This window comes from Apium graveolens, chromosome 5 (assembly GCF_009905375.1).
Source record: "Apium graveolens cultivar Ventura chromosome 5, ASM990537v1, whole genome shotgun sequence".
Taxonomy (NCBI): domain Eukaryota; kingdom Viridiplantae; phylum Streptophyta; class Magnoliopsida; order Apiales; family Apiaceae; genus Apium; species Apium graveolens.
Genome location: NC_133651.1, coordinates 304,571,759 through 304,587,097, shown reverse-complemented (window position 1 = coordinate 304,587,097; position 15,339 = coordinate 304,571,759). Strand labels below are relative to the sequence as shown.

The 15,339-nt window shown below is 38.1% G+C and overlaps 1 long non-coding RNA gene across 2 annotated transcripts; it reads left to right on the top strand.

Moving 5' to 3' along the window:
- Positions 1-9,123: 9,123 nt before the first annotated feature.
- On the top strand, positions 9,124-12,290 carry LOC141659305 (uncharacterized). Of its 2 annotated transcripts, XR_012549711.1 has the most exons (4): positions 9,124-9,423; positions 10,203-10,368; positions 10,435-11,812; positions 12,081-12,290. It is a non-coding gene; the product is annotated as an uncharacterized LOC141659305 (long non-coding RNA). The 2 variants fall into 2 exon arrangements; XR_012549710.1 differs by having other exon boundaries at positions 9,125-9,423; positions 10,203-11,812.
- Positions 12,291-15,339: the final 3,049 nt, after the last annotated feature.

The following is a 15,339-nucleotide window of genomic DNA, read 5'->3' as shown; positions in this document are numbered from 1 at the left end:
TATATTTTCTTTCTCATGCACAAATTAACTACAAAATTTTAATTTGTATTCAACCCCGTTCTACATATTAACCTAGTTGATTATTAGTAAATACCATTCTTCATATTTTCAAACGATCTACTGTGTTCAAATTTGCTTTCATTATCCATTTACTGAGCTAGTTCGTTGGAATTTTCAGGTTTGTCAAAAAATACAAATCAGAGCGCGATCTAGTTAAAATCTAATAAAAAATAAACCGTGTTCCGAAACAGACGAACTGATTCGGGATTCTCTACCACGTTCTGCATTCCTTGTATTATTGGAACATACCTTAAGACCATGAAATATAAGCATAAGTTTATACATGCACTAAAATTTAAAAAAAAGATCCTAAACAATAACTAATCCACCTCAAGAACTAACAATTTTTCTAGATCTATCTCATGTAACTCAACTCTTTACTAGTGAGGAATATCCCAACAAGCTCTCAATTCTCTATAGATAACTCCATTTATCGTCCTTTCAACGATCTTATTTTGCTTCGGCTTGAGCAGATATTGAGTTACATTATAAGCATATGTTGGTGCTAGTGAACATAAGCTAAGTATATAAGCGACTATTAGTCCTTCATTATACTTACCAGTCAAATAATTTCCAGTAACTACTAAAAGTTGCATCCAATAGTCACTAATCCTAAAGTGCTCAATCACCTTAGTATACAATTTTTTTTGCCCTTTTTCGTATCATAATAATGTCATCCCGCTCTATCTTGCATGTGCTCTTATAGTGTTAAATACGATTTGCACTAGAAGTAGTGCTGGCCAGTTGGGCGGTCCGTGCGGGCCGGGCCGGGTTAAACACGGGTTGAGCTCGCGAAGCATAAACACTGAACCGACACATAGAATTTACGAACCGGGCCAGGCCGGGCTCGAATAAAGAAAATAAGACTCATAATCGGCACAAAACTTCGCAAGCTCGCGTGCTTGTGCGAGTCGTGCGGGCCGAATTTGGCGGTTTATACACTTGTAAATTTGCATCATACAAAATTACACTGAAAGTTTTATTCCGGTGCACAAAACAAAAGATATCATGGTTGCTTTTTATGTTTTTTTAGGATATTAAATATTTTTCCAAGTTAAACTAGTTCCAAATTAAAGAAAGTGGGTTGTGATTTTTTCTCGGCAACTATTAATATCCAACCTTTAATCTCTACGCAATAATACAAGACAAACACCACAATGTACAAAATTTATTTACTAGAAAATGCCTGATATGGAGAACTAAAAACAAAAATAATCAAGACATAGATATTCTATCTATAAAGACTAAAGTGGAGAATAAAAGAAAAGACTCAATTAATATAACAATGAGTTAAACAAAGCAGCTAAGGATTGTTTCACTAGAACCGCGAGCTGGGCTGGGCTGGGCTGGGCGGGCCGGGCTGTGCAGCTCGTGCGGCTCGTCAGTTCGAGCGGGTTTGTGCGGGCCGGGTTGGTCTCGATTTTCTAATTCTATATTCGTAACCGGCTCGCAGCTTTTAACGAATTGTGCGGGCTTGAACCGGCCCGGTTCGGGCCGAATAATTCCGGTTTTCCGTACGAGCCGGTCCCGAACGGGCGGTTCAAACTCGCACAATTGGATGGCTCTAACTATAAGCAATCAGCATACAATTATGAGGAGTGAGGCTCTAGTATATCTTGTCATGGACTCTCTAGTGGAAACGACATGCTGAGCATCGACACGACATATGTGAGTATCTGATGATCAAAGTACAATGATCAATCCACTTTCCCTGCACATACAACAAGCCGTGAGTATTCTATAAATTAAAAAAAAACAAAAAAAACTTATAAACAGAATATCATCTTGATATATATATATATTGAACTTAAAGCACAATCTTAACGAAGAAGTAAAGAAATAAATAAATCATTCTAAATTATGAGGTGAATTATAAATATTTGTAAGGCTTCAATATAAAAGAAAGTAAAACTATGTTTGTTCTTAATGAGCCTTGATAACTCCGGTGAGTGGGGCGACTCCGTCCGATGCCGTGCCTGGACCTTCTGGGTATGAATGAGGTGTAGATGCTGGTTGGGTATCTGCAAAATAACACCGGAAGAGAGGTTTGGCTCCCACAACGCCTCCTGTGTAAGAATAAGAATAGGGTTTTGGAGAAGATAAAGATGTATGTATGTAATAGAAATGTTGTTGTGTGTGTATATGAGTGTGAGAGAGTGATTGTGCAAAAGTGTGAATATTTCTCTAACCCCTAAACCCTTCATCTTTGGGGGTATATATAGCCTAAAGGTAGGGTTTAAGGGTTGTTACCTCTAGATCAGGGCCATTGGATCTTGGGGGCAGAGGACGCTGGCTTGGGTGGATTGCTTACACGTGTCCAGGGGAGGACCAAGTTCAGGGTGTCCTAACGGCCTTCTGACACGCGTCGTGCTTGTATGATATGTTGGTTGTTGATAGCTGTCATCGTCACGTGCCCACATACCCTTCCTTGGAGGGTTGTGGAATGTACATGTGCTCTTTGGGACCCCCCTCAGGGTGATCCTGGTTCTAGGCCGGATCCAGGTAGGCAGGTGATCCAGGTCATGGGCTGGATCCTGGTAGGCAGGTGATCCAGGTCATGGGCTGGACCCTGGTTAGAAGATGATCCAGGTCCTAGCTTGGATCCTAGCTGGGAGATGATCCAAGTCTTAGGCTGGCCCTGGGCCCGGTCTCTCCACTTGATTGTTCCGGGAGAGGGGGGTCTTGGTCTATCGATTGAGCCTGATACCCCTCAGATCCAGGTTTGGTCCTAGCCAGGTTCCTAAAACCCTATCATTTGCCCCCCACTCCCTTATGCAGATTTTCTGGATGAGGGAGTAGAGTATTGTTACATAGTTTTTGCTCTAGGAGAAAAATTTATGCTCCCTGGTTGCCTCTCAATCCGGATTTGGTGTAGTAGATACCAATCCGGATTAAGGTAGAAGAACTTTTCCGCTTTTGAAAAATTTTTGCTCCCTGGTTTCCCCCCAATATGGATCTGGTATAGTAGATACCAATTCGGATTAGGGTAGAAGCATTTTGCCGCTTTTGAAAAATTTCTGCTCCCTGATTGCACCCCAATCCGGATCTGGTATAGTGGATACCAATCCGGATTAAGGTAGAAGAACTTAGCCGCTTTTGAAAAATTTATGCTCCCTGGTTGCCCCCCAATCCAGATCTGGTGTGGTAGGTACCAATCCGGATTAAGGTAGAAGAACTTTGCTCTTTTTGAAAAATTTCTGCTCCCTAGTTGCCCCCCAATTCGGATCTGTGTGGTAGGTAACAATCGGGATTAAGGTGTGGGGACTTTTGTTGTCTTAGAAAAAGTTCTGCTATTTGTTGACCACTGGCTCGGGTTTACTTGGATCCGGGCAGGTATTGATGATCCGGGTTGGGCGCTATGAATTCTGAAATATTTGGGAATTTGTAACGGTTTTCGCTCGTTTCCCCCCTTGAATTTGAATTTTGGCAGTTTTTCCCTTGAAAATTTCCCCTAATGATTATGGGGTTCAATGCGGTTTAATGTGTATATAAATGAATATATACACATTTTTTGTAACTATTGTTCTAGCCAATTACAACCTGCCACGTGGAAGGGGCTGTTCCTTTTCTTTGGCCTATAAAAGGCTGCTCCCTTCTTCCAACTTATTCTTTATTATCTCATCAAAAAAGAAAACCAACAGTCACATCCCTCTTTCTCTTTCAATTCACTTGTAGTTCTTTGAAGCTTTGGAGTTTATTTTTCCGCCGCCTTTCCGCCTCTACTTGCTCTTGTGTTCGACAGATCTGTAAGCCTCTATGCCCTTTCGTTGTTCTTTATTTTCGATTTTTCATATTTCTCTTCTAGTTTTCGCATACTTCGAAGTAATCGGTAGATTTATGTGTTTTTGGTTTTTTTCGTAGAGGGTTTGTATGTTTTTGTTTATGTGTTTGCAGATCTGTATGTTTTTCTGTGTTTTAGGCTCTATCTTTTTTTATTTCTGTGAGTTCCTGGTTTGATTTTCCGGGTTTTGCAACATATGTTCTTGATGTTTTCGCTTGAATAAGTGTATATATATTTAAACAGTGTATAATCTGCTTTTTGATTCTCAATTTGGCTGTTTGTGGGTTTGTGTTTTAGTTTGGATCCGGGTAGGGGGTATAAGACCCGGATCCAGGGTAGCTATTTGGGAAGAATTGTGCGAATTGGGTTTTAAATGTGTTTGGCTGCTTTGGACCCGGATCTAGGTGTTTTCCATCAGGATCTGGGTCTATGGCTTTCACGTTTCTTGGCTTGTAGTAAACATGGTCCGAATCATTGATGTTTTTTCGGGTTGGGCTTGCATTGGTGGTCCGGATCATTAGGTTGTGGTAAAACTAACATAACGTACTTGATCCAGACCTCTTAGCAAAACAAATAAAATCTGTAGGGCACAGGCTAACTGACCTTCATTTTAATAGGTATATGGTCCGGACCAAGAAGCGGGCTAGGAGAGTCTTTAACTGCTACCCAACCTTTTCTAGAGACAAGAGTGATCCGGATTCTTCTGGAAGAGAACAGATCCAGGTTGAGATGGTTAGGAAAGCCTCCCCTTCCACTGAGATAATTTCGAAGTTCCGATACAAGAAGATTCCAGGGAGTTCAGTCCCCTTCACACCTGAAGGTTATTGGATAGATGTGAAGTATCACTTTGTTGAGAAGCCCGCAGAGATTAAAAATGAGGTCTATTATAGTAGGGTTTGGTATGACAGACAACCTAATGGTCACCCCGGGGTGTATAACCAGGAAGCTCTTGAGAGGATGTTTTTCGAGTTTCCTATAAGATGGGATCATTATCAACTGAAAGATTCATTTTCCGAGGCGGATCCGACTGAGATGGATGAGGCGGTCCGGGCTGCGTTCCAGTTGACCCCCGATGTTGAGTGGAGGTGGCCGGAACCTCATGAAAGAATTTATCACCGCCCGGAAGATGGCTTCGTTCCGGTCTGGATGGAGCACCTTAGATCCAGGTGGAGCCCCCGATGCCACATGTTTATCAAGCACCTCTGCAAGCACGTGTACAAGATATCCCCAATACAGATTACTCTGAACGAGATAAAGTCTATGACCTGGTTTATCGCTTGTTGTAACAATTCCGGGTTCTTGCCAACTTTGAAGCTCTTCCACCAGATTTTTTATCTTTCCAAATCCATCCGGAAACCTTTTTACGAGATTAGGTTTCGGGCCTCGGAATGTGGTTATGGCCCGGGTAGAGCCAAGCCTATCATGCTTTAAACCTCATTGAAATTTTGGAACGGGGAGATAATTCTGCTGAAGGATATGATATGGCTTACCTCCCTTATTTTACAAATGAGGGTGTTCAAACCAAGTTTAATCCGGCTGTGCTTGAAGGCCGGGCCTTGTCCCAGATGAGGTGCTTCTGTAACTCCCTCGGATTCCAGCCGACCCGGGACACATTTATGAATCACAAGCTGCTTTTTAAGCTAGGGTGTAAGTCTTCTCAATATGGGGACCCGAGTCCTTTTCCTTTAGAATCTTTTTTGCTTTGCTATTTGTTTAATCTAGATTATGATCTTATGAGCTAGGGCCTTTGCGGACATATGATCCCCGCATATCCCTTCGTGAACTTCCCTCAGACAGTACTGTGCCTCCCCTGGTCCAATGCACTATAGGATTAGAGATGAAAAGGCCCGGCAATAGAGTATTCCTTCTTCGATGAAGAATTTTGCTGCTTTGGCTTTTAACCTTTGAGCCTTCCCTTTGTCTTTGGGGAGCTCTCCCTTCTCCAAGTAGTTGATAAATGGAGTCATCCATTTCAGGCTGTTGTCTACTTCCATGACCTCTTCAGATTCTATGTTTGGTCTCTGTAACTCTTCGAAGTAGACGGAGCAATCCAGGTCTGATGAGTTTTGAACAAGTTTAGATAGTGTATCAGCCTCTGAATTCTCCTCTCTACAGATTTGGATTATTTTTGTTTTTGGTATCAAGGCGAGGTAGCTTTGGACCAGAGCCTGGTACTTGGCTAGAATTGGATCCTTGGCTATGTACTCGCCATTTTTTTGCTTTACCACGATCTTTGATTCGCTGTAGATTTTGAGATCCTGGATCCTGAGGGTCTTTGCTAGCTTCAATCCTGCTATCAGGGCCTCATATTCCGCTTGGTTGTTTGTTGCTGAAAAACCAAAGGAGATTTCTATTTGAATTGTGAATCCTTCTGGGCTCTTTAGGATGAGCCCGGCTCCTGATCTTTTATTTATTGAGGAACCATCAACTTTGAGAGCCCAGGCTCCTATGTCTTTACAAGTGTTTCTCTCAGGGTCAATGCTTGTGGGCATAGGCTCTTCTTCCGTGAAATTGTATTTTATGATGAAATCAACTATAGCCTGGGCTTTGATTGATTTTCTTGGAATGAAACTCAAATTGAATTGACTTAGCTCAACCGCCCAATTTACCAACCTTCCTGAGATATCTGACTTGTGTATTATCTTCATTAAGGGTTGGTTAGTTACCACATGTATCTCCTTTCCCTGGAAGTAGTGCCTGAGCTTCCTGGATGCTGTGACCAAGGCAAAAGCAAAATTTTCTAGCCTTGGGTATCGGGTCTCCGCATCTTTTAGCACTTGGCTCACATAATAAACTGGTTGCTATTTGCCATTCTCTTCCCTGATCAGGGCTGCTCCAACTGCCATGGCCCCTGCTGATAGGTAAAGGGATAGGGGCTCCCCAGGTTGGGCTTTGGTTAACACAGGGGGTTGAGAGAGGTACCTTTTAATTTCTTCAAATGCGCTTTGGCATTCCGGGCTCCAATTAACTTCTTTCTTGTTGGTTGCTCCTTTTAAAAGGTCAAAGAACGGTAGACATCTCTCGGCTAGCTTTGAGATAAATCTTATGAGTACTGCCAGTGACCCTGCTAGCTTCTGCACATCTTTTTGTGTTATGGGAGGTTTCATCTCCTGGATTGCCTTTATCTTTTCTGGGTTGGCTTCAATTCCCCGGTTGCTTATCATGAATCCAAGAAATTTTCCTACCCCTACTCCGAATGTGCACTTTTATGGATTGAGCCTGAGTGAGTATTTTCTCAAGTTGTCGAAGCATTCTCTTAGGTATTCTACGTGACCGGGGATGCTTGTGGACTTTGCAATCATGTCGTCAACATAGGATTCCAGGTTCCTTCCAATATGGTCTTTGAAGATTTTATTCATTGCCCTATGGTAGGTTGTTCCCGCGTTAGTCAATCCAAAAGGCAGCATTACATAGGCATAGACCGCCCTGTGGGTAATGAAGGCTGTCTTTAGGATATCCTTGGGATTCATCTTGATCTGTTTATACCCGGAGTAGGCGTCCATGAAACTCAGCATGACGTGACCGGATGTTGCGTCAATTAATTGATCAATATTTGGCAAGGGGTAAGGATCTTTGGGGCATGCACTGTTTAAGTCCGTGTAGTCAATACACATTCTCCATTTCTCATTTGCCTTTTTTACCATCACAACGTTTGCCAATCATTCCGGGTACTTGACTTCGCATATGATCCCAGATTTGAGTAGTTTCTCAATTTCTTCATCTATTGCTTTCTGCCTTTCTGGGGCAAAATTTCTTCTCTTTTGCTTAACTGGCTTCCTCTCGGGGTTGACGTCCAAGCTATGCATTGCTATGGATTCATCCACCCGGGCATGTCTCTCGGGCTCCAGGCAAATATATCGGAGTACCCTCGGAGTAATGATACCAGTTCTTCTTTGAAGGTAGTCTCGAGTCCGGATCCTATCTTTACTTTCTTGGAAGGATCGCTTGCACTGATCAGAATTGTTTTCGTTTCTACAACGGCCTCAATCTTTGCGTGATCCATATTTGATACCAACTGCTGGATCCGGGCATCTGCATTCTTCTTCATATAGATCTGACCCTGGGTTGTCATCTCTTTTTGGTTGCTTTCCCCTACTTCACTCATTTCAGGGTTGGTTGCTTGCACAGTAGGATTAATCTGGCCAAGGCCTAGGCTCGATTCAATCTCTGCCGTGACTTGGTTGCTTTTTTGCTCTTTCGAGCTTGGTTTTGTTGCTTTTGGATCTGGGAGGGATTCTATGATCTGGACTTCTTTTCTCGTGTCATCCCTTGAGTGGGGGCGATATTTCTTAATACTTTGCTGTTTTCGAAGTACTACGGCCTTCCTCTTGTTGTCTTGATGAGTTTCAGCCATTACCAGAGCTTGGCTATAACATCTTTCAGCGATTTCATAATCTCCCTAGACTTCTCCTACTCCATCAATCTTTTTATCATCAAACACAACATGCACAGATTCCATGACAATGTTGGTTCTTAGATTGTAGACCCTATATGATTTTCCAGCAGAATAACCAACAAATATTCCTTCATCAGCCTTAGTATCAAACTTCCCTTTGTGATCAGGTTGATTCCTTAGAATGTAGCATTTGCAACCAAAGACATGAAGAAAGTTTAAAGTTGATTTTCTTTTCTTGAACAATTGATAGGGAGTCATGCCTTTTGCCTGATTGATTAGAGAAATATTTTGAGTGTAACATGCACAGTTAACAGCCTCAGCCCAAAAGTATGTTGGGAGTTTTGACTCTTCAAGCATAGTTCTTGCAGCTTCAATTAGTGATATGTTCTTCCTTTCCACCACACCATTCTGTTGTGGAGTCCTTGGAGCTGAGAACTCATGCATGATCCCATTTTCTTCACAGAACAACCTCATGGTAGAATTCCTGAACTCAGTTCCATTGTCACTCCTGATATTCCTTACTTTGAAATCTGGATGATTGTTGACTTGCTTGATATGATTGATGATATTTCACTAGCTTCATCCTTTGATCCAAGAAAGTAGGTCCATGAAAACTTTGAGAAATCATCTACAATCACTAGGCAATATCTTTTTCTTGAGATTGACAAAACATTGATTGGTCCAAAAAGATCCATGTGTAGCAGTTGTAATGATTCATCAATTGCTGATTCAAGCTTCTTGCTGAATGATGCTCTCTTTTACTTTCCTTCGGCATTTTTACATTTGATTGAGAGATGTGAATCATGGCCCTATAGCAATGCATCGCCTTCCACCTAAGCTGCGCAGGAAAGGCCGAGTGGTAAGGACAAACATTAAAATTAAAATTAAAACAAGAATTAAGTAACACAACAATATATATCAAAAAACATAAATCGAAATAAAAAAAAACTCTCTCCATCGACTTCTCTCATCTCACCTCCCATCTCTCAGTTTTCTCACCTCTCTCATTTATCTCGACGGTGGAATCTAGCATCAATAACAGTACTAAAAATCGGTGCTCTCTCCTCGACTGCGCTCTCTACGTTCAAGCTCGTTTGTTTTCAAACCCGAGGTCAAAGGTTAACAGTTTTCCAATTAACTGTTCAGAACCACAATCGGCGGTAGAAGAGGTCAAAGCTTCGATTGGGTAAGCCTAATTTAAACCCTAATTTTGTAATTAGTTGATGCTTTGCTTTTTAATTAGTTTTAATCTTAAAGTTTTTAATTGGGGATTTCCAATTGAAACCCTAAGTTTTAATTATTATAGCTATTTATCGTAGAGTTTGTAAGTTATGATGTTTATAGTGGAACAGACCCCCATGACCAATGTGTCCTATTTCCAAAGTATCTGAATTTAGCGTATCCAACAGTAAGGACCTAAGTAACAGCTTGATCAGGAGTCTAATTTTTATGACTCTAGTGAAGTTTCTCTCGTTTAATTTTTATTTTACGTAGTAGCTTCACCGTTTCTACACACAGTTTAATACTAGGGGCAGTAGACTCACCACAATGATTGTAATATTAATATTAAATGCAAGAAATTACCGTACAATGGTAATATATAAGAAATGCCTTGATTTATATCTATCAGAACAACATGCTTTTACTATCAAGCGACTGTCTAAAAATATTTACAAACAAATCATATTTCATAGTCTGGTAGCTTAGGGTGAACATAGCCGTTGGAATTTGTGTCTGTCTGATAAGAAGTAGCAAGAGTGTGTCCCATTTTTGTCACTTCGGGACTTGTTGGCTTAACATGTAACGAGGCAGCTCTGCTTTGAAGACTATATTCTTTGTCTCTGGACTTTGTTGCTTCGTTTCTTGGTTCAGGAGTTGCATTTTTGTTAACTTGATTTTACAAGATGGCTTCAGCCTACCCCCACCCCAAGTTCCTCAGTCTGTTGTGTTTCTTCTTGCCCCCAGGTATAAGTGAAGCATTCTAAATACACCTAGACTCTAATTTTTACAAGATAGTTATAGATCTGTGACTTCCTTGGATGGGAAAACTGAGCTTCAAATGGTCTCCTTCCAAGCTCCAGAGATTAGGTTGCTTCGGAGCTTCACATTTGAAGTGAGCAGAGTTAATCAGGTTTATCTCCTGGTCTTTATACTGTAATTGTAATAGTTTTGTACTTGATTTGCCTTTTGTAATTAGGGGTTATACTTACGAATCTGGTACACTGTTTTTGGATGGTACATAAAAGAAATTGGAAAGCTCCTCCGAAAATGAGCAATGAAGATTGCATCAATATTGGCAAGTCATTGATTTTGTTTAAATCCTAATCCATCATTTATTTGATGTGTGATGGCATGGGTTATTTGACAGATCTTCTTTACTTATAATGATCCCGGATTAGAAGCAAAACCAGTTTACCACAACAAGGCAAATGGTTATAAATGCCAAATGTCTTTGAGGGACTATCCTATTAGAAAGAGAAGACTGTACGACTATAGATTTGAAACAAATGTGTATGGAAGGGTTAGAAACAATGAAGCATCTTTTCCACCTGGGAAGATCTACAATGATTTTTAATCTGCCCGCTAATATTTAGTAAATTGATTTTATTCAGTTTTTCATGTATACACATTGCTGTTTTTAGTCTATTATTATTTTCAACAGCAATTAGTGTGCTAAAGCCGTTATATTATTCTGCAGAGAACAGTTTTGAAAATCCTACGATAGCAAGGATCTTGATATGACTTCATCATTCAAGTTTAATGGTAGCTGGTAGCATTGTCTTGGACTTTTTATGTACTATTCTGCATCTTAAAAACGTGGCATGTATACATAAAAGGCAGTCACCTTTGAATGATATCATATTTTACTTGATAGAAGATCTAGTTAAATTATTAGTAATAACCAAACACGGGTTTTTTTTTTTATCTTAATGCTTAATGAAAATACTTTAACTTTTAAATTAATAGTTTATTTATCACACTAATGGCAAACAAAATTTTGGTAAAGTTCAACCTTGTTTTTCTTTTTAGTTATTTTGTTAACTTTGTTTTGATATTTTATTACACTTTGTTTAATCAGCTTCTTTGTGAATGCATGAACGTTTAAGTTGACTCTGCAGTTTACAGAGGATTATCCTAATAAATCACCAGTAGTCCGATTTTTCTCCAGGATGTTTCATCCTAACAGTGCGTTTCTTCTTATAATTCATTTACATCTTTACTCAGACCTTAAGTGTGCCATTACTTGATGACATTATATATTTTCCAGTAACCGCAATTCATTATATGTTTGTTTTTTACTATTGTGGCATGTCGTCATCTAACTTGGTGGATTTTAATCAGTTTATGCAGATGGAAGTATATGCTTGGATATCTTACAGAATCAGTGGAGTCTTATATATGATGTAGTTGTTATTCTTACTTCCATCCATGAGTGCCTTTTGGTGTATATGTGGCATGTAATCATCTAACTTGGTGGATTTTAATCAGTTTATGCAGATGGAAGTCGCTTGGATATCTTACAGAATCAGTGGAGTCCTATATATGATGTGGCTGTTATTCTTACTTCCATCGAGGTGTGCCTTTTGGTGTATATGTTTATTGCTTGTGTATAAGTTACTTATATCTTTTGGGAATATGTACTACCTGTTCGGTGAAGCCTTCTTTGCCACTAAGTATTCTAGTCTACATTTATGTCAAGTTCTCATCCTTTTTTTTAATTCTATTTGAAGTATGGGGTATTAATAACAGTGGACTGGTTGTTTTACTTGTTTAGATAAATAAACTATATAATGGACGTGCCTAATCTAAACTTGGACTGCTCTTTCCGTTAAATGTTCACAGTGGTCCAGTAACATTCGGAAATCCTACGATAGCAAGGATCTTGATGTTCGTACGGAGACTCTTGGCTATATACATTGAAGGATTTTTTGCTTCCGTTATTTTCAAACTTATGCGCATTAATTATGTTGAAATATTTGTAAACTTAGACGATATGTGGTTTGATAATTACAAATAGAGTTTGGAAATTTTAATTTGTTAGTTTTGTGTTTATGTTTGAGCTAGTTTTTTTTTGTTTTGGCATTTAGTATGTGTGGGGCCTGTCAATGGATCGGGTTTGGATCGGATCGGCCTAAATCCATATCCATATCCATTTATTTTTTTGGATTCGGATCGGATCGGCTCCGGATTTTTTATAGGTCGATCCATATCCGGATCCGTTCGGATCACGGATTTCGGATCGGATATCCGCTCCATTTATGTATATTTATTTTTTAACTTAAATTATTACAATATCTATCTAAAAATGATAATTTCGAAAAATATTAATAAACAATTAGAATACAACGAAGTCCCAAGATAAATTACGAACTACAATTCGCTTTTTGAAACAAACATACTATCGGGTTGTACATTATTTTAATTTTAACAATGAAAAAAATTGATGTTGCGAAATGAAAGTGTTATATGAATTGAGACTTGGGTCATGCGGCTCTAAAAGGTAAAAGAACTAGGGTTATAGAAATGGACTGAATTAAAGAGACTGAACCAAATGAAATATAAATAATGAGACTTGAGTCGAAGATAATACGTTTAAAATTAAAATTATTAAAACTTATTTTTAGTACATTATATATATATATAAATCGGATCGGGTTATTAACGGATCAGATCGGGCTAAATCCATATCCGCTCCATTTATAATCGGATTTTTCTTATCGGATCGGATCTCGGATCATATTTTTAATAGATCGATCCATATCCGCTAAAATGGCCTCGGATCGGATTTTCGCTCCATTGACCGGCCTATGTGGGTGTATATAATATAATAATTTTTAAACCTATAGACATCAGTTTTTACATATAATTTCTAAAAACAGATGTCCAAACTATGATAAGACATCATGTCCTACACGAAATTTCTTAAAAACTATTGTTAAAAAGGTATATGGACATCAGTTGCTAAACAAAATTACAAAGAAGTTGATGTAAACTTAAAAAAAAAATACAGCGATCAAATATTAAAAACTGATGTTACATAGGTAGCCAGACTACTGTTCCCAGATGTAAACCGATGTTAAAAAGGAAAAACACATCGGGTCAGAAACTACAACCGATGTCAAAAATAAGAACTTACATCGACTGTTGTTTAAAAGTGATGTTAAAGCGGGATTTGACATCGGTTTTATTTTTATAAATGATGTAAATACTGATTTATAATTTATAAATTAATAGTTAAGGTTCATAGTTAGATCATATACAAGTTATTTAGAAAAGATTGTAATGTAGTTTTTCTATAAAAACAAAGAATATGCAAGGGGTTTTAATCCAGAACCGATGTTGAAGTTGTTCCAGACATCAGTTCACGACCGATGTCATATGGGGGTAATTTCTCTACACCCGCATAGATATAGGTCAGGAAAACTTTTAATATCGGTTTTTGGCCAATGTCTATTGAAGGTTTTCTAGTAGTGAAGGTTCATCCAACGATCAGAAAACCGTTTGTTATACAATTCGTATGTGTGACAAAACGGTTCTTATAACTATTTTTTAATTACAGCCTTTAGAAGGTTCATCCAATGATCAAAAACCGTTTGTTATATAACTCGTCTGTGACAAACGGTTACTACAGTCCGAACCTCTAGCATAATTATATGTCAGTCTAGAATTCTTTTATGTTAATTCCTTACCATGAGTCAAAAAAGGTTTTTTAAATGCTCCGAGTACAATTTGAGCTCATTGCTGCATTGCAACTGATGTCATGTATTTAATAATATTTATACGTCCAAAAGTAATTTTATGCCGAAACTGGTTTCTATTTTTACTTTATGTTTGAGCTTAAAGGGTTCATGTTTATATTTTTAGCAGCGCGAGTCTTACACAGGAAATGTTGACAACAATGTGTGGGATCAAATACGCAACTTTAAGAAGCTTCTTGTCATGAATGTGTGGGATGAAATACGCAACTTTAAGAAGCGTCTTGTCATGATATTTTAGATCTATATTATGTTTAAAGTATGAAACTGTATGAAAAAGCAAATGGAGTCATCATGTTTAATAGTTGCCAGATACATATAATATACATATATTTAGCAGTTCAATCTTTCTGCAAAAACTCTTTGCTAGCTGTTTCATAACTTTTGGATTTTTATAAATAAATGATAACTGATAAAAGATATTCTAAAAGAGTAAACTAAAACAAAACTATTTTATTATCTGAAGCCATATTTCTATTAAAATACATTATAATTCACCTCTTTATATAGGTGTACATTTAACCAATACACCTAATAAATAGGTAACCCTAACATTATCTATAATTCAAAAACTACATTATCTAATAAATATTTAAACTCTATTTCTAACAACCTAATCAAAATCAATCCAAAAAAACAATTCAAATAATTTTGAATTATTATTTCCAACACTCCCTCTTAATTCAAAATTTTTAAAATTACTTGACCAGTGATGTACTTCCCATCACCTCCACCATTGTTGCAGAGCACTTCTCTCCACAATTTCATTCGGGAGCCCTTCTCTCCACAGTTTCATTTGGGAGCCTTCTCTCCACAGTTTCATTCGTGAGCCCTTCTCTCCACAGTTTCTTTATGGTGCACATAATCACCAATAACTCAAAAAAAAATATTTTTTTGAAGCCCTGAGACACACATCTCATTCTTCATGAATCTCTAGCAATACTACCATCTGTTGTCTTCCATTTCTTCATTTGTTCGCAGCAATTTTTTGACGCCCAGTTACTCAATTGAACATAGCTCGGATACCATGTTGGATTTTTATAAATAAATGATAACTGATAAAAGATATTCTAAAAGAGTAAATTAAAACAAAACTATTTTATTATCTGAAGCCATACTTCTATTAAAATACATTATAATTCACCTCTTTATATATGTGTACATTTAACCAATACACCTAATAAATAGGTAACCCTAACCTTATCTATAATTCAAAAACTACATTATCTAATAAATATTTAAACTCTATTTCTAACAACCTAATCAAAATCAATCCAAAAAATAATTCAAATAATTTTGAATTATTATTTCCAACAATAACTACCTCGCAAATGTATCCCTGACCC